The 26,531-nt window shown below is 44.7% G+C and overlaps 1 protein-coding gene across 1 annotated transcript in view; it reads right to left on the bottom strand.

Annotated features, from left to right (window-relative positions):
• The window catches only part of VEGFC (vascular endothelial growth factor C), a 72,055-nt gene that overhangs the window by 44,505 nt on the left and 1,019 nt on the right, over positions 1–26,531 (bottom strand). The window lies entirely within an intron of this gene.

Consider the following 26,531-nt stretch of genomic DNA (forward strand, 5'->3'; position numbering starts at 1 on the left):
CGCTGTGATTTCTAGTACAGCCCCAACATTAAAATTCTAAATGGCGCCCCATCGCTATTAAGCCACTACTGAAATCCCAAACAGCCCCGGGGAGTTACCAAAGGTCACCGCCCTGCATCAGTTACTCGCACAGAGCCAGCCGCTCACGTCGGGCAGGTGCCCGATGCTGACGAATTCGGCTTTGCTCTACTTCTGAAGCAGATGCAGAGATGTCCTCCTTGCCTGAGAGCACGGAGCCGCCGAGACTGGCACCGAAGACTGAAAGACTGGGAGACAGTCGGCGAGACTGGACCACGCTTCAGACGGGACCACGTGACAGCGCATGCCGAACAGGCGGCGTGCTTCTAGCCCACGGTTCCCATTTCATAATTCAAGGCTCTGACATCATCAACATGTATCACGAGATTGTATCCTGGGCCATCGTGAGTAAAGTTCAGCAGCATGATACTGTAAGTTCAAAACTGGGCGCCCAAGGAAACGAGATGCAGGTAAAAACCAATCGGAGTGGACACAAATCAAAGTTATGGGCTGAATGTATTGCTCTTTCCTAGGTCATTGTAGTAAAATAAACTGATCTGAATCATGCCTACATGAACTATGACGCTGATCTTATCACGGATCATGAATCCCCGTAAAAACAAAAGCAGAAACAAATGAGCTCAGGACCCAAACCACAGTGCCTAGCACATGGCTTGTTCAGTGAATGAGCTACATCGCAATTTATAGATGGGGCAGGAACTGAACACATGGGGACAGGTCCTGATAACCAGCTGGCATTGCCAGCAGTGATCTAAAGTCCATAAGAAGGACAGATCCTGACACACACCAGGCTTTCCCCGCCCCTCCCGCCTCAGCCTGCGCCTGCCGCAGCTCCAGGGATGGGGTGCAGCTGTGCCATTCTCCTGGGCTGTGTGATGGGGGTGCTGCCTAAAAATCAAACAGCCCGTTGTTTATTATGGTTGTGTCCGGGGCTTATTTTTGGAAGGGGTAGGGGGTGTCAAAGAATGATGTATGGCCTCCAGCATAAACACCCCGGGCACCAAGCCTTTATCTTGAGGACTCCAGGAGAGAGAAACCAGCAACCACACCTTCTGGAACTCATTAGCGGTGTGGATTCCTCACCAGTGAGTCCGTGCAGCCTGGACAATGGCCACCACCCTGCTCCGCAGGCAGTTCTTTTGGTGACTTGCAGCTCCAATGACCCTGTCATCAGAGGTGCTTTGCTGTGTTCTGAGTCCCAAAGAGACGTTGCTGACGTTGAGATACGTGCACAGGGAGACCCAGGACATGGTTTTGCCAGCATTTTAGAAGAGCTGGCACCAGGCAGTTTTCTAACTTCTCCGCAGCAGATGGTATGGAGCTCAGCATCTCAGAGCCCACGACCATGTCTTTATTCCCGTAAACAAGCTGTTCTAAAACATGTCTGAGCAAGGGACAGAAAACTGTGATGTAAAAATACAGATGACAGAAAAGAAAACGATGACACTTTTCAATCTCTTAAGACAGAATTATGACTTCTTCATTGTAAATATAAGATATGCTTCCTCATTTCATTCAGAAACAACAAGAAATGTAGACATTAACTAGAATGCTGTGGCCTAAGATGTATCTTTTGGGTTTCTGGTATCTAAGATTAACTCTTTGGCACTGCCATTTGCGGACAAAGCCCACAAAGACTGTATGCCCTCTCTCGGAGCCTACAATGTACTTTTGCGTGGATTTTCTAAATTGACCCCTCCAACAAACTCCCGAGAGAAGCAAGAAGAGGTCGCTGTCCCTACATTCCAGAAGATGAGTTTGAAGCTAAGGGAAATTAAACAATGACTGAGACCAAATAGGGAGCAACGAGGCAGAATTCCAAACCGGTTCTGTGTTCTCAAATGCCAGATTCCTCCCAAAGTCCATCACCATGGGTGTGTATTTGTGAAGTGCTGTGATTTTGTTTTGTTTTTTAAAAGTATTAAAAGTATAGGTGACATACAATACTATAGTAGCTTCAGGTGAACACTATGATGATTCTAGCCATTTGAGATGACATGGATGGACCTAGAAGGTATCTGGCTAGTGAAATAAGTCAGCAAAAGACAAGTACTATATGAGCTCACTTATACCTGGAATATTAAAAAAACAACTAATGCACAAACAGAACAAGACAGAAACAGTCTCAAAGACATGGGGAACAAACGGATGGTCACCAGAGGGTAAGGTTGCAGGGAGACAGGTGACAAGGTGAAGGGGAGTAAGACGTACAAACTTCCGGTTATAAAGCAAAAAAAGCCACAAGGATGTAGTGAACTTCACAGGGAACAGACTCAACAGGTTCATAATACCTTCGTTTGAGGGCAACTGTCATGATTTCTGAAACGCAGCTCAGGTCAGTATGTCTGTACTTGGGTGACCTGACACCTACGTGTTTGCATAACGTCTATTAGACTTCGTACAGCTATCAGTTTCCTACTGCACCTGGAGGAAATGGCCACCGACTTAGTTGCATAAAATGGTGCAAATGAACCATCTTGCAGTTCTGGAGGCGAGAAGGCCCAAGTGTTCTTACTGGGCAGCAATCAAGGTGTTGGCAGGGCTCACTTCCCTTTAGGAGGATTTAGAATAAAATTCATCTGTCTTTTCCGGCTTTTAGAAGCTGCCACCTTCCCTGGCTCGTGTCCCCATTCCATCTCCAAAGCCAGCAATGGCCGGGGGGGTCTTTTTCACACCACAGCACTCCAGTCTGCCTGCCCCGTCTCCCTCTTTCACTTCTCAGAGCTCCTGCGATTACACTGGGCCCTCTCGGATAACGCAGGACAATCACCGTTCCATGTCCGGATCCCTAACCATAGTCTTACTCACATTGTAATCCACTTGGGGAGTTGGGATTCTAGTCCACACATTATGGGAAGAAGCCATTGGTGGGGTGAGACAGACGAACGATATTCGTTTTTTTACAGTTTTGAAAACACACCCTGGCTGCCAGAGGTATCGATTCAAAGGGTATGACCAGTGGAAACAGACAGGGCAATCACATTTTATTAGAATCATTGAAGCAAGGGATGAAGACAGCTTAAGTCAGAAGGGTAGCTGTTGAAATGCAGTGAGGCGCAGGGGGCTGAGGCACATTTAAGAGGGAGAGAAGCTACCTGCTGATAGACTGACTTGCTGATGGACCGGAGGAGGGTCTGGACAATGCAGTAACATGAAAACTCCGCGACGGTTCCTAGATGCACTGTGCACAGCAAGTGCCTCGTGCAACAGCACGTAGGGAGCACCCAGCAAATGGCCGCCAGGTGATAAGCTTTGGCTACAGGAGAAGTTAAAGGCACACCAGTGGGAGAAAGTATGTTAGTAGACCTGGGAAATAAGGATATGAATAGAACAATTACTCATTAACAATACTTTTTTTCCTGAGCACCATTTATAATCCACACCTACATAAATAACATAACTAGAGAGAGAATGTCAAGGGTCATACAGGAACATGCACATGGTACCAGTCCTGAGGGAACATATTCCCTTTGACATGACCAAGAGGCCTTCTAAAATGCTACCCAACTCCCTCTAGAAGGACGATGTCCACTGTTACAAAGTTATGAAAATTATTACTTCCTCCCTTCGAATGATCAGTAAAAGTCACAACTGAATTGTAACAAGTCGCAAGTACACAAAAAGCTCAAATAACATCCTATGGAGCTAGTAACTCAATAACTATTCTATTTGTTGAAATTTAAAATTATTGAGATACACTTTCAATTTATATTGAGAAATTATTTGGATAGGCTTCCCTTTGGAAAGACTTCTAAACATAGAAGAGTGGAGAAAAAGAGATACTTGTGGAAAAATCTCACCATTAGGATATTTTGAACATTATTTTTTAAAGTGGCATATTGAAACAGCCCATCATATAGATGTCTGTTTTTTTGTTATTTTTTCACTAAGTCCATTCCTCCAATATTCTTCTGATGCAAATGCATACAGAGAGAGTTTTAATTGCATCGAAGAAGAGAAATAAAACGGAAAGAATTCAGAACTCCTTTAACTATCTTTTGGGTGTAAAATGCTCTATATAGCAAGCATTCACATAACCTCTATGGAAACCCACCTTAACATTAACTACAGGGCAATTTCCATTCATTTATACGGTTGGGGATCAGACAAGAAAATATCAGCGGTGTAAGCACACAGCCTCAAAAACTCCCTTTGAAAGTTAATATAAATAACTTTTTATCAAGTACTGCACAGCACAAGATTTTATTTAAAAACTCCACACCAAAAAAAGGGCCAGGAACAAAAGATAAATAAGAAAAGTTAAAACTGATGTAAGTTTTGGACTACTTAATTCAAAATTGCTAAAGAGGCACAATGCGGGGAAAAAAAATCAGTGATGTCAAAGATAAGCCTTGCAAATTCTCTCAGAATTCAGAGGAAAAGAGTGAGATTATAACAATAATAAGAAAAATTAGAAATATTAAAAATAATTATAGGAATTCCAGCAAAAACAACAGGAACTAGAGACGAGCATCATTTAAGGAACTAATGCTAAAGATAACAACATTATTAAAAGTAATTCTGAGTTCACCAAAGCTCTGCAGTAGAACGTTCACTGTTTGCCTGTCTGAGGACCACTCGCCACAGCCGGGTAATGTCTAGACATGCCCCAATGAAATCATGGAAACTCCAAGGACAAGAAGGGTCTTCCATAATATGCAAACAAAAATAAATTTAAAACATTCAAAAAGACTGGAAATCATATAATCACACAGATGAAATTCTAGTTTTAGATTTCAGTTCTGTGACATGAATACCAAAGAGCAATTAAAAAATGTTCATAGGAGCCCTGGCTGGCATAGCTCAGCGGATTGAGTGCAGGCTGTGAACCAAAATGTTGCTGGTTCGATTCCTAGTCAGGGCACATGCCTGTGTTGCAGGCCAAGTCCCCACTTGGGGGCACACAAGAAGCAACCATACATTGGTGTTTCTCTCCTTCCTTTCCTCTCTCTCTAAATATAAATGAAAATAAAATCTTAAAGAAAAAAATAATGTTCATAGAGCTTTTGGCTGTTATTCTCGGGGGGAGGGGGGCAAAGCGGGGGCGGGGAGGTGGGCAATGTGCTCTGATTCTACTGCAAGTTACTTCATAGTTAATGCGTGAATAAAGGAGAAGAGAATAATACACGCACATGCGTGAGGATTCAAACACACAATTCCTACACTGATACCACATATTCCTACTTTTTATTCTTAACATTTGTTCGCAAGGCATTATTCAACAGATTCAAAAGTGAATCGAAACCATGTACCAAAAATTCACAGGGGGCTCGGCAACACTGCACAGAGCAGAGTCTACATGCATGTCAGTGGGGTTATAAACACAGGCACAATGTGTTTGTAAAATGCATGCACATATAAACTGCATGGGAACTGCATGTGTGCAAGCTTACGTGCATGAAATACATGTGCAATGTGGTTGTAAAACTTTTTGTAATTTTCATGAAGTTTATAAACTGTAAAGTATGAACATTTAATTAAAACAATTTTAGGTCTTGAGTATCCAATTATGTCACCCAAACTGAACAAGCTTTGGGGGTAGAACAATGCAGCAAATGTTTTCTCATATCTTCCAGTGAGATAAATTCCATTATTGTGATTATTACAATGAACTAGATTATTTTTTAGAACTTAAAAGGTAAACATCATTGAAGAAGGCATACTTTCCAAATTACTAGAGAAAATGTGTAAAGAAATATGTATTGTACACACAAAGGAAAATAGCTAACAGCAAGGACATAAATAAATAAATAAATAAAATGAGGCAATGAGTCATCAAAATCATATTCTCAAGAATAGTTCAGGATCTGAAAAAATAGAGAACATTTTAAAAGTGAGCTATAAAATAATATTTTAAGCACAACCTTACTTTCTCTGATAGAGCAGAGAATGATAAGTTCTCGTGGTAATGTTACAGATAATTTTAAAATATGTTTTTCCTTTTAGAAAATTATGAAGGTTCTATAAATTTTCTATATTTAGAAAAATAATTCACAATGAAAGCTATTTTTATTAAATTTTATGCACACGTTTCAATTAGGTTACTGAGCAATAGGCTTTTCTCTAATATCCGCTCCCCAGAAAATAAACATTTTCTCCAGGCGAAATCCCCTTTCGGTGGTGAGAAGTTATAACCTGACTCAGTTAGGACTAGCTGAAATGTCTTCAGATGTTTCTATGCTTATGCATAACTATTTATCAGCCGAGCGCCAGAAGCCTCCCTTGAGTCGTATGTAGGAAGGAAACGTAACAAGAATTCGACTCCATCACAAGACTGCACTGTTTCTCCTTCTTATCCATCGCCCCCCTCACACGTCTGATCCAGAACTTTTTTCATACAACCTAAAGCTGTTCTGTGAAACACGCAATGAATTAGTCATTTCTCTGGCCATTTTTCTCCTGCGTGTAGAGTTTGGAAAAGCCCCATTAATTTCCCTAGAAATATGCCATTCATTAGTAATCTGCTGATTCCAAAACAAAGAATTATTTTTTAAGGCACCGAACAAACACCACATTGAGGCAGCTCCAAAGAGCATCATCGATCACAGCGAGGATGTCGTTCATTATTGCTCAGGGTAACCCAGGAGCTGTTTCCCACAAGGTAAAATCACTCAAAGTCAGTATAAAGGAGTTTGCATGCCCAAGATCTGCCCCTGTGAGCAAGGGCAAGGGTGCCCGGGATTTAAGGCAATTTGTCACCTAAAGTGAAAAGGTTCTGTATCTCCCTGTGATTGGTCTAATAAAAAAGCAAGTGAAAAAATTGGGGATAAAAACAGCGTTAGGATTACTGATCTGTAATTACTGATCTTCTGCTAGAAAGTTAAATAGTACAATAGTGAGAAAATACTTGGATGTCGCCCTGTAGCCGTGACCCCAGAGGCCCATGGATGACCAGCTGGGAGGGACCACGGCAGCAGATGTCAGGTGTAGACCCAGAACATGAGTCCTCCAAGTCACCAGGTCGTACACACAATCCTAGAACTTCCTATAAAACACGAGTGAGCCCTAGCTGGTGTAGCTTAGTGGATTGAGTGAGGGCCTGCGAAACAGACGATCGAGGTTCGATTCCCAGTCAGGGCACATGCCTGGGTTGCAGGCCAGTTCCCAGCGGGGGACACGAGAGGCAACCATACATTGATATTTCTCTCCCTCTCTCCTTTCCTTCCCCTCTAAAGATAAATAAATTTTAAAAACAAAAAAAAAAAACATAAATGAGTCACTTTTGTGTCTACCAGTTTGCTAGAAGAGATTCTTTCTGAAAAAGTTCATCATCTATCTATCTATCTATCTATCTATCTATCTACAAATGAACAAATGTGTGTATGTATCTCCATATTATAATAAATATGCAGTAAGAAAGTAAAGATCCTAGGAAACCAAAAATAAAGTAGAAGAGAGGAATCAGAGACTATGCAAGCACTCCGGTCACACTGGCCTTGGGAGCAGGAGCTCTGGCTGGTGAACTTGGTTGTTGAGGTTGATCATGTCTCAAGAGACAGACCCCAGCACTCCCCTAGAATGGGAAACAGAAAATCCTGTATTAAGCCAGGACCCCCTGAGTCTACAGTGTCTTCTCAATCCATGGGCAAACGGGGAAAAAAAAATCTCATGGCCGCAGGAGACAGCAAAACGACTCAACATCTCCGCATTGGTTCCAGGAGAAAGGAGGGCCGAAATTGCCTCCTTGTGACATCAGTTGGGAGTGTCACCCGGGTCTGTGTCGTCCAATAATCTACCCTGTGGTCCCGGCAGGCTTACGTCCAAAACACCTGAGGAAGGCGGGGGTTCTGTGTACTTTGTGCACGGATGTCCAACACAGCAATACAAATTTGCTCTAGAGAAATTCACCTTCAACCCACTCAAATGCAGAGTCAGGGAAAGAGAGCCCACAGTGAAATCTCCAAAGATGGGCTTTTCCCTTCATAAGAGAATACATAGGTGGGATCCTAGATTTATCGCGCAACCTTACATTGAAAAGTGAGGGGAAATGAAGGAGCCATGACCGCAGAATATCAACATGGGTGAGTCACAGTGACTTGATGTTAAGTGAACAGAGCAAAGTGCGAAGGAACGCGTCAACATCATCCCGACTACACAAAGTGCAAAAGCCAGCAAAACTCAACGAAAGCCTAATCCACACTCACAGGCACTGGGGGTGTTCTGTTTGAACCCGAGTGGCAGCACCCAAACCTAAACTCAGGGCTCCGACGGCAAACGTGCAAACCACAGGGAGGGGGAAGCGCTCCCAACAGGCCCTGATGGGCCGCACGCTTCGCCAGTGGCCAACAAGAGCAGCGCCTGAAGGGCACTCGCGTGTGATGCCATAGGATATATACTATTGTACCCCGTTCCGGTAAACGGACACCAAAATATTAAGATCACACAGTTCCTAAGCAGAGGGTTAAATTCAAATCCAGTTCTGACCCCGAAGTCCCTGCGCTGTTTCAACTGCCCTGAGCTCTCTACCATACAGTGCGACAGAAAGGTTCGAGTCAGCACACTCACATTCTCTGGGGAGGGGGGGGGGGTTGTGGGCCCCTGCGCTCCCTGGAAATACCATTTCTTGGTACCTCGTGCCAAAGAGACACAATAACATGCATTCCTACAAGGCAACTTAAGAGCTATCCGACTGTCCTGTGTGATCTTGAAAACAGTCATTTGGAAAACCAAAATTCAAGTAAGCGAAACATACCAACTTCACATCATATCTGGACCCTATTCCTTTTCCCCATTAACCTAAAATTTTTTTAAAAAGTTAAACCAACAGAAAGTAGGCTAATGTCTCTTTCCCAGCTACCTAAAGACTTTAATCCACATCATTGCTTAAAATGATAGGCTTTCAAAAAAGCTTTTTTTATATTAGAAACATCTCTTCTAATCACACTTGGCAAGTGTATTTAGCTAACCTTTCGAAGTCTGTTTTCAGACCAGACAAGTCAAAGCAAAGCAAAGGACCCATGCAAACATTACTAACACTGCTACAACATTGCTATTGTAGAAACCATTTAAGATATTAGTCACTAGAATGGTTTTCTAAATATTTTCAGCAGGTGTATTTGGCTACACGTGAAGTCAGTTTTCAACCCTGCCATGTTTATTCCAGGGGCCTGAAAGGGGTATTTTCCTGAGAAAGCAGGATGGAATCGGGCCTCAGTGCAGACTTTCCAGCCAGAATAAAAACAGTATGGGATACACTCTCACCTTTGAAAGGATCTATTTCCTCCCCAGTGCGCCCTGGACCGCTGCCTCGGAAAAAGAACTGAGCTCCTAGGTTAGCAACAGTGTCCTTGAGTTAGTTTAATGTGACTAGGACACAGAGCCAACAGAGGCTGACGCATATGATACAATCTCGGTTTTCCTACGGGGAGTGGCTACCCGCCCCTACCACCCCATCCCGGAGGGGCTGCCTCTGGTTTGGTTTCCGGGGGACCCGCGGGCGGTCCGCTTCTTCTCTCCTTCTGCCCCAATACATCGGCTCTCATCTCTTATTCACCTGAAAGTGCAAATAGCCAACACACGTGCAAAATGTACTTCTTTCAGGAAAGTTTACTCAAAAAAGAGTCAATATTTGAAATCAAATACACTCAACTTGGGGACTACTTTGACATATCAGCATACATGACAATTGCTCGCAAGGCACAATAAGAAGAAGAATTCAAAAGATTAAGTACAAACAATTCAGTTACAAGGGAAATTTAAAAAATATATAAACTGGTCAAATCATACTAGTGTATAAGATGATGATACGGAAATTAAACAAGGTAAGATTCAAGGTTCAAATACTCTTATCACAGCTGTTTCCCTCCCTCTTCGAAATGCTTTTTCCTATCAAATTCTCATTAAGTTTGATACACGTTCGCTTCCTAGAAAAAGCACCCTTAACATATGTATGGTTACGAATTTGAATAATAAAATCTGTAGGATGAAATATTAAGGATAATGGGGAAGTATCAAAGAAATGTTTCCATTAACAGTAGAAATGCGCTAACTACATTTGAGGGAGCTTACACCCCCTTTTTCAGGGAGTGAAGGATGAAGCAGAGGAGGAGAGCCACGCAGGGTGACAACAGACCCTCCGAGCGTCTGGTGGTGAGGTCGGGACACCCTGCCTGGGAGAGTGGTCGCTGACTGTCCTCTGTGAGGACCCTGCAGTGGCATGGATTGCTATTCTCTGTCATCAGCTGACAATAGCTGTTCCTCGCTATTTTTCATGGAGACCGGGGAGAGGCCAAGAAAGATGGGAAATTCCCTTCAACACCAATTGGTCTCAGAGAAGGTACAACCCATTGGACAGGAAAGAATGAGTGTGTGGCTAAAGATAGCTCTGTTTCATTCACATAGTCAGCAGTGGACTTGACGCCATTAGAAAGGAAATAAGTAGCCCTGGCTGGTGTAGCTCAGGCTGGATTGAGCGCAGGCCTGAAAACCAAAGGATCGCAGTTTGATTCCCAGTCAGGGCACTTGCCTGGGTTGCAAGGCCAGTTCCCAGCAGGGGATGCACGAGAGGCAACCATACATTGATATTTCTCTCCCGCTCTCCTTCCCTTCCTCTCTAAAGATAAATAAATAAAATTTTTTAAAAAAGGAAGAAGGTAAGTAAAGTATGGAAATTCTCTGTGCCCAACCTTAGCAAAAATGCAGAGTAAAAAAAATCACTATTTTCAATCTATTTCAATTTTTTAGTTTTAAAGATGCTATACTTATTTAATTTGACATTATTTCATTTATCTCATACTGAAATCTACGTTATTGAAATATTTTTCAAAAACATTTGCTTGCCCAAGTTTTTCCTTTCTCTGTGACTGCTCTTAACTTTGACACAATACAATTAGCAAATTTAAATTCTCATGTTCTATACATATTTCATATAAGAAATGTATCTCCAAACTGGATTGTCAATCTTTGGGGTTAAACACATTAATCTTTCAGAACAGTACACCAGGAATGGACCATGGCTGCAACACTAGCCTCCGGGGAAAAATGAGTAATATGGGGGGAGGGCGGAATCTAGAAATCATGAATACAATGTTACCAACGCTACTGCTCCAAATCCATTCTCCTTTCTTCCTTACAAAGAGAGTTTCAGTGTTGTTTGATGGGCATACACTTGCGTTTTCAGCTTCTCTTGCAGCTAGAGATGACTGTCCATTAAGCGTAAATGCAGATCTACTCGGGATTTCTAAGAAAGGTCTTCCTTTTCTCTTAAGGCACAACCTCCCATCTCCTTATTCTTCCTTCCTTGAAGTCAGACATGATTCTGGAGGAATCAGCCTTGCTGAGCAACCATGAGGAGAGAAAAACAGGCGTCTGGGGCCTTGACAGCAGAACGGAGCTCCATGGTACACCAGCCCTCAACTCCTCCTTAGGGAGAAAAAGCGACTAAAATTAGCTTCAGCCACTGCAGCTAGAGTTGAACCGATGCTCTCAGAGTAGTTAGTGAGATCACCAGAAGCTCACAAAACTATTCTTTCACGGTGTGGCCATGGCTACAAAAAGCAAAAACAAAAACACCTCCCTAGCATCAAGGAATAGAAGTAAAGAAAGGCCTGAAGGAAAGGGAAACATAAAGAATAAAAGCAAAGTTTAAAAAAGTATAAAGACATCTACAAACAGTAGCAGTGGCGGCAGTAACTCTTGTTACAATTACAGCAAATCCTAAAGATGAGGCTATGTTTAATATACTTTAACCAACACAATGAAAATCTGAGCTATAGTACTTAAAATTGCTTATTCTCAGGAGCCCAGAAAATTCACTCTTGAAAACTACCTCACTTTTTAGAATACTGAATAAATGACAAGCATATATACTTACTAGAATTTACTTTTTTCAGCATTGTTAAGAAAAAGAAAATATAGAGATAATTCATGACACATATTATCTGTTGATTTGCAACATGCCATGACTTATAATTCTCGAACAATTTATGCTGTAGGACTACTTAATGTATAATTTAGCATATGATTCCCAATAGACTGAAACTGTATGTTACATAAAAATTCTAGTTGATATAATTGAATTATTCAATGCAGTAATAACTAGGAAAGGCAACTTTATGGGTGTTAGGTTTTAAATATGACAGAAAATAATACGTAGTTAATAACTTCAGAAGCCAGAACCAAAGAATCCCTTCCTTTTAAAATTAAATGGGTGGAGGTAACATTGGCCAGCAACATTACACAAATTTCAGGTGTACAACTGTATAAGATGCCGTTTATACACTCTGTCCTGTGCTCACCACCCAAAGCCTCGTCTCCTTCCATCACCTTGGGCTTCTGACTGTGCTGTGCTCAGTTATACCAAGTGGTATACATGTGCTCAGTGTGTCTGACATGTGGTTTTGTGACCCCCAAAAGATCTTTGCATATACAAAATGACTACAGCATGCGAAGCAGAATATGAAACTGAAATTTTAAATATTAGAGAATTAAGACATGGAAAATATGACCCATATTCAAAATGAAAATGATCTCCCTATATAAACTCAGTAAGTAAAAATATACTTGGTCCACAGGCTGTCTTGAAGGAATTAAAACAACATGGTTTATTTAATGGTGCTTCCTGCTCATGCCGTGTGCTGACATTAATTCCCTACACCGTCAGAGAAGAATATCTCGGGAATCAGGTGGTCCAGCCTCGGACTGGAGCCAAGGTGGGCCAGGTTTTAATAACGGACATAGCCCAAGCACCTTGAGGCAGGGAGACCTGGCTCAAACACTGCTCCTCCCAGACAGGCCACCGTCCCCCGGGACTGGGAATGATGGACGTGACAGAGTGAGTGCAGCCCCTCCGCACAGAGAGGAGGAAGTACACCCACAGCTCCCAGGGACAGAAAGTAACCTTCGGGGAGGAGGCTCGTGGGAAACCTTTGCTCTCCCTGGGTTGCCACAGCTTGGCCTGCGGGCTCCAGCTCCAGACTTTACCGCAGAGAAAAAACCTAACTAAAAGAGAAATGTGTTGTGCTGAAAAATAAACTATTATTGGACGCTAATAATAGTTTCACGGGGCACAAGTGGTGGGCTTTCTGTTTCTCCCAGACTTGGTTTTGTGATTATGCCTCGGCTCTGTAAAAAAGTTTCAATAAACTATTCCTTAAACTAAGCCTCATCATCATGTATTTATTATTTGATGGTGGATTTCCCCCCTGAATGTTAACCACCCGTATGGATGAGGGATTATATGCCTTTACATTCTGTGTTGGGCGAAGGATTAGGAATGACTGCTCTGCGTGTGAGGAAACCCCATTTTTGAAATCACCTCTACACATCCCACTGGGGTACAGGCCCCAGACTGCACGCCCCGCTGTTGCAGGATTACACAAGCATTCTTTCCGAATTTCCCATTTCCATATCAGGAGGACAGATGCAGGCTCCAAAAGCCCACACTCAAGCACAATTTTTGAATAGTCCAGGGGTTTCATTATTCATTCACCTGTAGGAAGACATAAAAATATTTTCTTGTGTGCACATTTCTTCCCATTCATTCTGAGGCTTCTCATCTAACTTTCTCTCTCAAGCCTGTGAGAATTCTCTTTCTCTCTGTTCTCTCTAGTTTCCACTTTCAAAACAGTTAGAGTTGGTCAGGGTCACACCCAAGGGATTAACCCTTTTCACAGCAAAAAAGAGCCCAAGGTATAGTTTTCCTAATAAATAGAACTTTTATTTATTTGAAATGTGGCTACTTCTTAAAGTATTTACAAAATATACACATAGAATTTTAAAAGATCCCATCAGTCAGCAAAGAATGTTGGATACAAAGATTATATCCAACTTGCATATGAAATTATTTTAACTCTAGAGGCAGGGGATTAAGTACAAATTTAGAAAGGCATTCCATACTCACTGACTGGCATTAATAACCATAGAAATTTTAGTCTGCGTAAGTCTAAAAGTGTTCTTTTGATAAGCATAAAGTAATTTTTTTAATTAGAAGGGATTTTCTGATTTGCAGGCAAGAAAATAGAAAGACAGGCAGGCCCATATCAGAAAAATAACGTTTTCCATCAGTCCCTGGCTACGTTTCGTCTCACATTTCATCGGCCAGAAGGATCCCGCAGCAGCACCAGCTGCAAAGAGAGCTGGAAGCAAGTTTTCCTCTGACTTGGCAACACAAGACCTCAAACAGAGTTTGGTCTCCACTACACTTAAATTTTCCACTGACCCCTTTGAATTACGCTAAAAAAATGAACAGGAACCGGCCTAGCCAAGGTATGACCGCATGACCAGGTCTGTGAGGAGCAAACATTTCAACGCCTGTGCCCTGTGATACTTCCCAGGTGTCACCAAGGTGTCAGAGAGGCTGACCTCCCAGGGGCTGCAGCACGGGAGACAGGGGGACATGGAGGGACAGAGAAGCATCTTGGATCTGACCCCAGCGGACCACCCCGGAGCTCCAGGGCTGTCTTTTTAAATAAAGTGGGATGCAATGACCCAGGGATAATGGCAAGATGGAACATCGTTGGCATTCCGAAGGCTTGCATTTTGTATCACTTTGCTTCTGTCTTTCTGTATGTATCAAATGAACAACTTGGATCTGTTGTAATAAAAGTTTCACCTAGTATTCCTTTTTATAGTTCTGTGATTAGTTATCTTTAATTAGTGTCTTAAATTACAGACACCCCAGTTAGTGCTTTTCATTTCCTTGAAGACATTTCCTACTTTGATACTTATTAATTGGCATCACCAGTAAGGGAGAGGCTGTAAGTTCACTGAATTCTGAAACCACTGCAGGAGGTTTGTATTAGCTTTTTCACTGGCCTAGATGACTAGTTATACTTTGCTTAAGTCTACGTTCCTGTTTATATTCACCTATCATAAAAATTAATCACTATTATATAGAGAGATACATCTTTAAGATACATAAAACAGTACATCTTGGAATTTTATAGAATTCTTTTCCTCATATTTTATTTACTACCTCAAACCCTAACACATGCAAGGCAACAGCTACTTAGTGAAATGAATAAATGTTATGAAGGGACAGACACAGATATGAAAGTCACTCTTGCCACATGTAAGTTACCTATTTTACAGTCCGAATGTGCCTACAAACCTAGCTCGTTCGCTCATTCTGCTTGAAGTTATAACCAGATCGCAAACAATTCTCCAAGTCCAAGAGTTTGAGGTCTCATCTGTTCATCGTTCAAAATAAAAGGGATTTGTAGGGTGCCCAATCATTTTTATGATGGCAGAGCCCTGAACTGCAATCAGAATAATACAAGACTAGGAAAACAACACCGGGGGCAGCGGAGGGCGCAAGACTTCTGGGCGCTGACGTCGGGTGCGGCCGACTCGGTTCTCGTGGTCGGCAGCGTTCTGCAGGTGAGCTTTGACGACTACACCAAGCTGGAAGTTCCGAGGACTCACTACTGACATTTGCTCCCATTTACAATGGGAAGCAAGAAAGACCATGCCAAAAGTAAAGAAAAAGCACAGTGAGGGAAAAATTAACCGACTCAGTAAATGACTCTTCCCTAGAAAAGAAGGCTGCTGGGGGGCAGATGCCCTGAAACGTGAAGCATTCTTTCCCCAACAATTAAAGTCAGCGATTTCCAAGTATTTATCATGACAACATCTATTCCAATCAAATGGTGATTCAAGTAGGAATTACCCAATTAAACAATTTGGACTAAGTCATCTGTTATTTTGCTGAAATACTAAAGACTTCTAAGGTCTATTGTAAACTACACTGATCTCTTAGTTACCCATCTCATTGGACAGAAGTCAAGTTTTCATAACCAAACGTGACTCAGATGTGTTTTAACCGCACTTCACCCCCCCGCTGCAGAACACTGCTCTGTCCCCAGAACACCCCGTGACCTACAAGCCCAGGAACCTCCCTGCTCAATTTCCTGTGTCTTTTGCACATTTTCTTTATGTCCCTATCAATCTAGCTATATCCCCTAAAACCTTTTGAACTCAAATGGTAGCAATGAAATAAATCGATTTGACAAAGTCGTTATAAATGTATACATGTTTGCAAAGAATGACTGTCACACCACCATAATAAAAAGGGAAGAAAAAAAAGAACCGATGAGAATTTGGAAAAATTCTGGTTCTTTGCATTAAAGGCACATTCCATGTACAGATAGGGTGCCCTCTTGGTTTTATGGACGCAGTATATACACTAAGTGTTTCAAGCCATAAACCCATGTCATATTACAATAAAACTGAAGCCAGCATGGTGTAAAGCACGATTTATGCACCAACATAGCGGGAAGACGTGTTGAGGGAAAGACTGTGGAACCTGATTTTCCAAATGGATTTAAGTTCAAATTTAAATGAGCCCTAAGAAAATCTAATTGCAGTCTGAAAGTTAACACTCTCTGTAGGATGACGTTTCTATATCACAGTGCGGGGTGGTATAAACAAGAATTCCCGGCAGTGGTGTAAGTGAGTATTTTGTAATGAACAAAAGTTGCTTGAAGTGGGTTTAAAATATTTAACGGCACTACATTATACTAGAGTCAGAAGGTGGAATAAAGGGAAAGAAAAGCATGCGTAATTTGTAAAGAAGAGTATATTAATGTGATGTGTGTCTGAAATTTGGTTGAGGACAGAGTGATGTCACACCTCTCAGCACCCAGGGGACGGCCACCCCGTGGCACACTTTGGAGAGAGTCGCTCGCCTCTAAGTCAGGGTCTTCGTAACCTTCCAGGGAGGCCAGGAACCTGGAATTCCCGCCCGTTTGTCCGACCGCACAGAGAACCGGCCCAGCCCCCATGGTGGGGCAGCCAGACACCCGCAGAGAAGAAAACACTGCTGCCTCTGCACGTACTCAACAAAAGTTCTAACAGTTCAGGCTCCGAAAACCGGACACTGTTCTGGAAAAGTCTGGATGTGAACATGGATGGAAAGTGCAAGTGAAACCACGCAGCGTCAGACATCCATGCACCATTAGGTCTGAAGGAAACCCACGGCGACATGTATTGAAATCATGTGCAGGACGTCCTGGTGATACCATATTCAAATCAGAAAAGTTTCACACATGGACCTATGTAACTAGAACTCCTTAACGCTCGGACTAGTGGCAACAGGCCGCTTGGCTTTTTCCAGAGACATGGAGTCCAACTCCTTTATAACCCACTCCCTGAGCGAGCATTTAATATTTCGGCGCAGCACGCAGGGCCCGTGGTACTGCACATCACTCACGTGCACGGTGCAGACCTAATCCGCGCTCACAAGTGTCTTGGTTTACAAGTCACCATTTCAACTTTTGACCAGAAAGTCAAATTTGCATTAGCCTCCGTCAGCCCCCGGGAGGAGCACACAGCGTCCAGACCTGAGCGGGGAGAACTAATACCTGAGACAAATGAGGTGTGTGTGCACCTCTTCCCCACCACGCTGCAGGCCCTTCACAGAGCTGGGACAAAGCCAGAATCAAGAGCAAGGGCAAGACAACATGTGACTCTCAAGCGTTTTCTGCTGGAGGAAGCGGGAGGGGCCCCAGGGCACCTTGAGGCAGCCACACTCCCACTGTCCCCTGTTTACAGTCACAGCAGAGCGTGCACTGTCAGGTAGGCATGACCCCCACCTCTGACACCGATTTTAACTATCTGCACCTCCACCTCCCTAACTTAGGTGTCAGGTGTGTGGATTACAGCAACATTGCGATGCTTACGGGGTCCTGGCCACAAAGGTGCATTTCCTCCAGGAGAGCAGTCCTGGTCTCCGGAAGCACAGGTCTCATTCTGCTTACAGGAAGGAGGAATGACAAATGTCATTTGCATGAACATTTATCCTAAAGCAGCTTTCAACTGCCCAATTTGAAGTGTGATGGTCATGACTCATGAATAACTGGGCCTTGAATGACATTCTCCTTTGGCCCGGAGGGACATCGAAATTCAAAGAAAGACCCAGGACTCAAAGAGGACAGGCCGTGAATCACTACCATCCCCAAAAATAAAATCTGGCTCTGAGACAAAAATAGTTTGTTCTTTAGGGAAGTCATAAATAAAGCTACGCAAAAGCAAACATGAACCTAAATAAGTGTTCTGTCTTTCAAAACATAAACTTGGAAGAGGACTTTGAAGGGATAAAGTAACTACATACACACAACAGACACAAACAGAAAGAATTAAAAATATTCCACATAGGCAACAGCGTTGTAGTAAAGTAAACTGGAGTGGTATGGGGCAACCACACAGCTGGTATGCAATCTTAACTGGCTGCTTCTGCTTCCCAGGAACTTGGAGCGAGAGGACAGTGCCTTTCAGGATGGATTCCGGGGCTCGGTCACACCCCCGATGGGAGCCCCCACCCCATTGGCATCACAGTACTGAGGCCTGTGCTCTTCCCCAATAACGAAGCCCCTCTATCTGACCAAAATGCACGGGATGCTCTATGCACCAGTCACGGTGGTAGAAGATGGTTCTGTTTTGTTCTTTACTCCTCTAAATAACCCTATGGCATGGGCGTTAGTTACTGACTTCCTTTTCTAGAAGAGGAAGCACAGAGAGGTTCAGAAACTTGCCCAAGGTCACACAGCTAGCAAGCGGCAAAGGCGAGATGGGAAACCCGGTAGCCAGGGTTGGAGTACGGAGAGTCATGTGCCACAGCCCATGCCCTTCCCCACTGCACTGCCTGTCTCCCCGAGGCCTTGGGTCACCAAAACAAGTGACAGTGCTGTGACTGAGACATGCAGAGGTATGGACCATGGGTTCTTGCGGGTGCCAGCAGAGGAGATGTGAAGCGGTCTCCCCCTCCCCTGCCACGTGGTCCGAGGTCAGAAAAAAGAGCCAGCCTCCTTTGCAGGCTTGACCACTTCTAAGGGCATAAAATGCACAGAAATGGCAACCTGGGGACATTTCACGGCAAAGCACTCGATGGTATCGAAATGGCAAGCCACAGCTTTTGACCTACTCCAAGAAGGGTTTCCTCCCCACCTGTCCAAAAGAGGGCGATGCTGACGTTGCCCTTGATGAGAAGTCGGCCTTTTGAACTCTGAAGGGCTGTTGCTTACACAGAACCGCACATCTGGGTACCCCTCCTTCAGGGTGTTCGTATTCTGGTCGTCGGGGTCTTTCGAGTTTGAGTGACTGTTTCTGGCACATTAAGAAAACACTGGTAACAGCAGCTACAAAGTAACTGGACTGTTTCCCTGATAGCTCCTCTCAGCCCCCTCTTTCCAGTCTTGCTGTGAGCAAGAACACTCAGAAGTATCCTTTGAAAAGAAGAAATTGCCGGGACAACTTAGGGTTACCTCTCTTTTTTTCTGAACTGCCAGCTGGCCTACAAATAAGCGTATAAATGACAGGGAACCTAATCTCATATGCTCTGACTTTTAAAAACAGTGTCTTTTAATAGATTGTCTAAGAATAATATCTACTTAGGAAAATACACTAAGTCCAGGTTAGGCTGTTTAAGGAACATTAAGAGGTGTGTGTGTGTGGGGGGTGCATTTGTGTGTGTGTGGGTGTGTGTGGGAGTATGTTGGTGTCTGTGTGAGTGTGTCTGAATGGGACTATTTACACTGCTCTGTTTGGAATGCAAGCCACAATAGCAGAGATGCCTGTTACTAATAGACTTTGTAAGTGTTTCCAGATAGTCAGCGATGGGTGTTTACAGGGGTCAGAGGAGGCTGCCCCTGTCCCCATCAGGAATCGGAGGCCTCTGGGGGACTCAGGAACCACACGGGGTGCCATTCGAGTGGCGGGGCCATCACAGCGGACACCACAGAAAAACCTGCAGCTCACAAGGCCTTGGGGACCCTGGTGACCAGCTTTTAATCTGCTTGTTCAGACACATCTGCACCAGGAGTCCACACAAAGCCTTGTCTCACTCCATTCCAGAATCTTGCTGAAGAGTTTCCGCAGCTCCTGGTGCTTTCCACCTAATCTCAGCCTTCAGTCCTGCTCCGGGTGGTCCCAGGTGTCCCCCCAGTTTGCCTGAAGCTCTGCCCCCTGGTCCTCAGAGCCCCTGACTGCAGTGACATCCCTGCCTCTGGTCTCTGCTCTCACTCAGTGGTGGCTTCTGAAAGGTCCACCCTCCCTGGTGTGTGGGACCAGCAGCTTCTCCTCTGGACTGTCCCAGCTCTCCCGACATCGGCCCACCAGGCCCCCACCGGCCAGGGGCTCCCCAGCAGCTGGGCTGACGACAACTTCTGGTAAATCAGCAGACTGGTACAAAATCTCCCATACCACAGGCATTTATAGGCTGACTTCTTTCCGGTATTTTGAGTTCCTGTCTTGTTTCTCAGAAAGGATGGTAGGCTTGTTACAGAGCGGAGTCACCCATTCTGCATTTTCCGAGTTCCTCATGGTGTTGTAATTTCTGCCCGGCCCGGAGGCTCCCGCTGGTGAGAATGAATGAAAACATCCCTGCATGCAAGTGCTCTGCATGCAAGTGCACTGAACTGGCAGAATTCTGATTGAAATGGGCACAAACCAGGTCCTCATGGGGAAGGGGAGTCAGCAGTGTGCCCAGGGTCTCCTTCTAGAGTCCCTAGGTTTCCCTTCCAGGTGGTCCCTGGGACGATCAGGTGACTGAGGACTGAGGATGGCCTTTGCAAAAAAGGCCACAGCCCTTGGGAGGGCAAGAACCCCAAGTTCCAAAAGTCTCCGGGAAACCCAGGGCGCAAGCTGAGTGCGCACCCTGCCCCAGCAGGGCCTGTGGCAGCATCTCAGACTTGGTACCGTCCTAGTTCTCGAAGGAAGTTCAAGTGTTCAAACAGAGCGCGTAGAAAGACTACAAACAGCTTATGTCAGATCCTACCAGGGTTACGGCAGCAAGCAGTTTGGTGAAATGAGCTTTTGGATTTCAGGAGAAAGGGATTCAGGAGGCCCTGCTAAAGGTGAAACGCCCAAAGGCACAGTCAGCACACGGGCCTGGTACAAATCCACCTGTGTTTGAAGGCAGTTTTAAGGCACTTATTTGATGGATTTGGGGGTGGGCACTCCAAAAAGCAAACTGAGTCACAATCTCTTGGCTCTCTAATAATCAAACTGCAAACTCTGAGAAAAATCCACCCACCGAAGATAGAAACTACCTCATTTCTGTGAGTTAATTTTACGAGACACAACTACACAAATTTAAAATTATCCATGGTGATTTAGAATTGCATTGTAAATCAAGAGAACTGTCGCCCTTCCTTGTTTAAAGTTCTCTGCTACACGACTTTCAATGTGTCGATGATTCCCCCAATGAGCGATTTATACAGACCCAAAGTTACACATCTGTGTTAGGCAACAAAGTGTAGGCGTTCCTGGCATTTGCAGAGCGTGCATCTACCGTGGTGACTGCAGCCGGTGAGAGGTGAAACAACAGACTTGGAATGTGGAGGAGGCGTGGTACCTCCGCCAACCAACACCTGTCCTTCCCAAAGCCAACTGTCTGTGAAAGGTCACTGGGCGTAGGTGCGACCCCAGTCTCTCACTGAAGTTATTTTAGAGCAGCTCAGAAACCTGCTTCGTTACTGTCAGGAGCGCTAGTCAGACCCTCCTTAGGCGGCCTCCTTACACCCTTACAGCACTCTACAGAGCGGGCCGTTTATGGGCTACTGTTAGTCAGAGGGGCACATCCCGGAGGAAGGCCCAGGTTTATTTCAGAGTGCCCCACTGCTGGGCATGGGGGGCATACATAAACAAACAAGGGAACCCCCACTCAGAGTCGGACTTCTCTCTGCCTTCACGTGGCCCCACAGCGTGGAGGAAGAGGAGAGGACGGATGGCGGGTCTTCCGAACCCTGGACGGCCCAAACCCACTGCCACAGGTTTCTAAAATGGATGCTGCAAATGTTTTTTTCAAAAGAAACACAAAGTGGTATTCTTGCTCCAAGGCCAGTCCAAGTTCATTATCTTTAATGAGATGGAACAGCATCCACCCCCGGGGCGGGGGGCAGTGAAAAAGGAAAAGCCAACTTGTAATTAGCACAGAGCCCAGCACACGGATCACTCAGGGTGTGGCAGATCTAACCTCATCAGTATGGAAACCCCTCCTCCCCATATACAAAGGCATCTAGAGGGTGGCCTGAGCCTGTGAAGTCCCCTACAGCTGCCAGAGATGACAGCTGGTGGCACAGGAAACATCCCCCCTGCACACACACCAACTCCTGGGTCCCCAAGTGTCCAGGTGAGAAGGAGGACACCGCACTCCAGGTGGGACCCACGCTGACAATTCCAGAGAGGACTCTCCCACTCCAGCACCCTGCGCAGGTCACCCTGGGAAGGCAAGAAGAGACACCCACCGAGAGGCGGCCGAGACGGGCACCACGCTGGTTCCTTCCCAGCAACGTCCAGGTTGCCCATCCTGTGAACAAGTGGTTGCCCAACAGATGTTCACAGTTTAGAGAAAGGCTACAAAGAAGTAGAAACCCAAACGGGAGGAGACTTGAATTCTCTACGTCCAAAGCCATCAATCCCCAGCATCACTCAGAGCTGGGCTCTGCAGTCGTTTTGAAGACTGGAGGTGGACAGGCACCAGTTCCTATCCTCTAAGGAAAGCACTGAACGCAGCAGCTGTGGACTTGGGGCGGAAGCATCAGATGCCCAGGGAAAGGGGCAAGAGCCCGCTCTTGGGTTGCGGTGTTTGCCCTCCTCAGAAAGGGCTGCGGGGGGCCAGCCCCTGTGCCCCTCGCATGGCTTGGTGCAGAGCAAGCTGAAGAGAGGAGGCACACCCAAGGGTTTCCACTCGCACCAACACTGCACGTTTCCCTGAGAGCGAACCTCCTCCTGGCCGAGGGTTCATGGTCGGCTGCTGCCAAAAAGGACAGGATCTGAAATCCACCAGAGACATGTCCTGGGTCCTGAACGCCACGCTCAGAGGAGACTGCAAGGAAATGTCTAAACAGCACAGATGCATCCATGGCCTCTTTTACTTGAATAACATTCAGCTTCTCATTTCTAGTACTGGGCAACGGTGTACACATACTGTTAATTTCCCTTTAGGGATTGTAATAATACTTGTCAAACACTTAAATATGTTTGGTACATCATGCAGCTTAAGTCCAGTTGATCCTAGACAATTATTTTCCTTTAATGAGATAGAAATTTGTAAAGCTTAAGTCGCTTCTCCAAAGACTCCTTAGTTTAGTAAAGTCTTAAGTGATTTAAGGACGAACGCCTTCATCTATCCATGAAGACCGGTCTCTTCTCTGAAAGGCTGTATCCCCACAACAGGCCCCACACTGCACTGTGATTCTAACACTGATGTCAAGGCCAGTGTCCCCCACTCCTGCGTCCTTCCCATCAGTCGGTCACCAGAAGTATGGGTTCTTCCTCTAACAGATTTTTCTTCTGTTCTCATGGCACCTGCTCACTCTATTCATTGTTTCCCTTCTAGACCATTCCTGTTGCTCCTGAACTAGACCATGGCCCACCCCAGCAAGAGTGCTGACCATCGATCAACCCCACACATGACTTCAACAGCCTTCTGACGAGCGATGTCTTTCAGGTGCCCAGGTCATGGATGACCAACCCTCCATGACCCGCAGCATGAAGGCCAAACTCCTGAAGCTGTGGCCATACGCCATGTGACCCCATCCATCTCCACAAACTCAGTGCTGCTTAAGACCCTTCACTCTTACCCCGTAGAACCCCTCAGTCCTGCTTGCCTTCCCGCCTCCTGTCCCATCCACGGCATGAAGGGAGGCCCTGTGGTTGGTGGAAATGCTCATCCAAGTTACAACTCAAGTTCTGCCTTATGTCTGGGCACCTCGACTCCCGGACCTCATGGATGACTCCCTCTCACGAACTTCAGGACACGGATGATGCTTTGGTACCAACCTGCCGGAGGTTTTGTGTGAGAGCTTTTCTTTTTTCTCCCTGAGTTGCGAGCCTCTTGAAGAGAGAAAAAATGGCTTATGTGTCTTAAGATGCCCATGACTTGTAGCTTCTCTTGCAAACCCAACAATTATATAATGAAGGTAACAAAACCCATGAAATTAATTACTGTTACATGCCACAGATTGGTGAGTCTCACGCTGTCACTGTGCAAGAGAATGACGTAGGGTGGTGGTTAAAATGGTGTATGCCTCAACCCAAGCCCAGAGATGGGATGGATGTCAGCTTAAAAACAAAAACAAAAACAAAACTCAAGACCTCTAAGGAATTCTGCTGCAGTCAGCACACAGATGGCATTTTGAAAAACATCATCACTGATGAATTTAAAACAGCAAATAAAAAACAATCAAGTAGAAAAGTATGCAGATGTATAAACAATGGAGAGAGAAACTCTGGCATGCCGCATACCAGCTGTCATTATTATGAAGTTTTCTTGTGATAGACACCATAGACTGTGTTTTACAGTGACTAAAAATAGCTATTACTGTTATTAATATTAAGCTAATTTCCTTCCTTTCCATGTAAACTGTCAGTGTAGGGATGTTTGAAGTCCTTTGTGTAAAACAGAAAATAAGATGTTACATTTGTTTATTCAATAATATTTCATCGTCTGGATTATTCGTTCAGTTAGTGGATGCAGACCGTAAATCTTGTGTTGAACTTGGTCTTTAACACAGGCACCTGCGATGTAAAAATGTGCTCCCCCTGCGTCTACTGCTCTGGAAACATAGACGAATCTAGGGGTTTATGCCCCCAGTCCAACCCACTTTCTGGAATAAAAGTTCCGCAGGTTTATGCGCCCAGTCCAACCCACTTTCTGGAATAAAAGTTCCGCAGGTTTATGCACCCAGTCCAACCCACATTCTGGAATAAAAGTTCCGCAGGTTTATGCGCCCAGTCCAACCCACTTTCTGGAATAAAAGTTCCGCAGGTTTATGCGCCCAGTCCAACCCACTTTCTGGAATAAAAGTTCCGCAGGTTTATGCCCCCAGTCCAACCCACTTTCTAGAATAGAAGTTCCACAGGTATGTTTCACACAATGTCGTTCTTCCTTCTGTTGTTCTCACAAACCAACTCTGCCTCACCTCATGTTTGCAAATGACTGTAGACAGCAATCTAGTGCTTTTTCCAGGTTTTGCAGTTTTGTTCAGTATGATGAGGACTTTAAATAGTTTCTTTTTCCCCACCATGTGTAGTTAATTTTAATTATCCAATAGGCAACACCGTGCTGACCTCACTTTTCTGATGCTGACTAATCCTTCAGAGAGACCCTTGAGGACACTTTGAGTAAGTCATACAACCACCGATAACTAGAAAGAGGAACCTAGTAAGTTCAAATGTAAGTGGAGAACCAAGGGTATCTTGTTTCTATCTGTGATTTTACTTCTGATTTTCTGAATGGCTTTGGGAGTGTAGTGAAGGATTGGATGGCTAATCTTGGTTCATAGCTAGTGAGTTGTTTTGTATTTTAAAATATTGAAAAAAAGCTTTCCAAGTGTCTATCACCAAAATTTGCCTTTATTGCAGGTTGTGTCTATCTAGGGTCTTCTATTTACCTTCTGAAATCGCTTCTTGGGGTTTACATAGTTCACAGAAAACGAACCATCAGCTCCTCTCTAAGGCTTAAAAGGAAAGGAGGCGACTGATTAGGCCACTGGGGAGAGTAGTGGAGTCTGCAGCACGCCCCCTGCAGGCGCACTGAGGGCGTGCGCGACACATGCCCGTCACCCTCCACTCAAACACTGGGGACGCTGCAGTGCAGGCAAGTAGCACACCACCTCTGGGTCCATGGAACTCAGGCACTTCAAGCGACGCTTCACCACGTGCGAAAGAGCCCATACCGCCTACAGAGCATCCACCCATCCTCACCATACAGGACATAAAAGGGTGGTAAGATATGAAAAGGGAACAAAAATTCATAAAGATTTTCCCGACAAAGGGAAAACTTGATTACATCACGGATGAAGACAACTTGGACAATTCAAAATAAATGAACTTTTATCACCCAACCACGCACCTACACATCTCTCTCTCTCTCTCTCTCTCTCTCTCTCACACACACACACACACACACACACACACACGTGCGCGCACTTTTTTTCAGGCTGGTCCCAGCACTGAGCGACTCTCATTAGGGGCTCCTGGCTTATCCGGAAAGACTTCTCACTTTATCTCCTACTTCACACTATCTTCCTCCAAACCGAAGGGAGCTACCACGGGCATTGCTTTCAATAGTTCGCCTTTGCAGAAACAGAAAGTGAAACCACAGAAAGTGTCAGTGGGTCCCATGCCACATTTTGGTGACATTTAAGAACAAGGAAGACATTCACATGACAATAGTTAGATGCCTGTGTAAACACGTGCGTTAAGAATTATCTTACAATTTACCTAATGCATTCTGTCCTGCAGTTAATGCACACTCTGTTTTTGACTCAACAGGGTTTTCCTGGACCCCTATGGTCTGATAATTTGAAAATTTTCCCTGAAAATTTAAAGGCAAAAGTAGTCTGGTTTTTAAAAAGAAGTCTTTGCAGTCTTAAAACGTCTTTCAAAATATAACTGTAGAGGCGATTTAATTTCCATACATTTAGCACATGTTCATCAATAAAGTCACCTCCAGGTTGCCAGCTTCCCCTCTCGCCACCAGTGGGGGCCCAGTAAAGCGGCCCAGGTCGCGGCAGGGGACCGCGAACTTAGTACGGGAGGCTTCTCAGAAT

This window comes from Sturnira hondurensis, unplaced genomic scaffold (assembly GCF_014824575.4).
Source record: "Sturnira hondurensis isolate 20B ecotype Veracruz unplaced genomic scaffold, ASM1482457v3 Scaffold0008640, whole genome shotgun sequence".
Taxonomy (NCBI): domain Eukaryota; kingdom Metazoa; phylum Chordata; class Mammalia; order Chiroptera; family Phyllostomidae; genus Sturnira; species Sturnira hondurensis.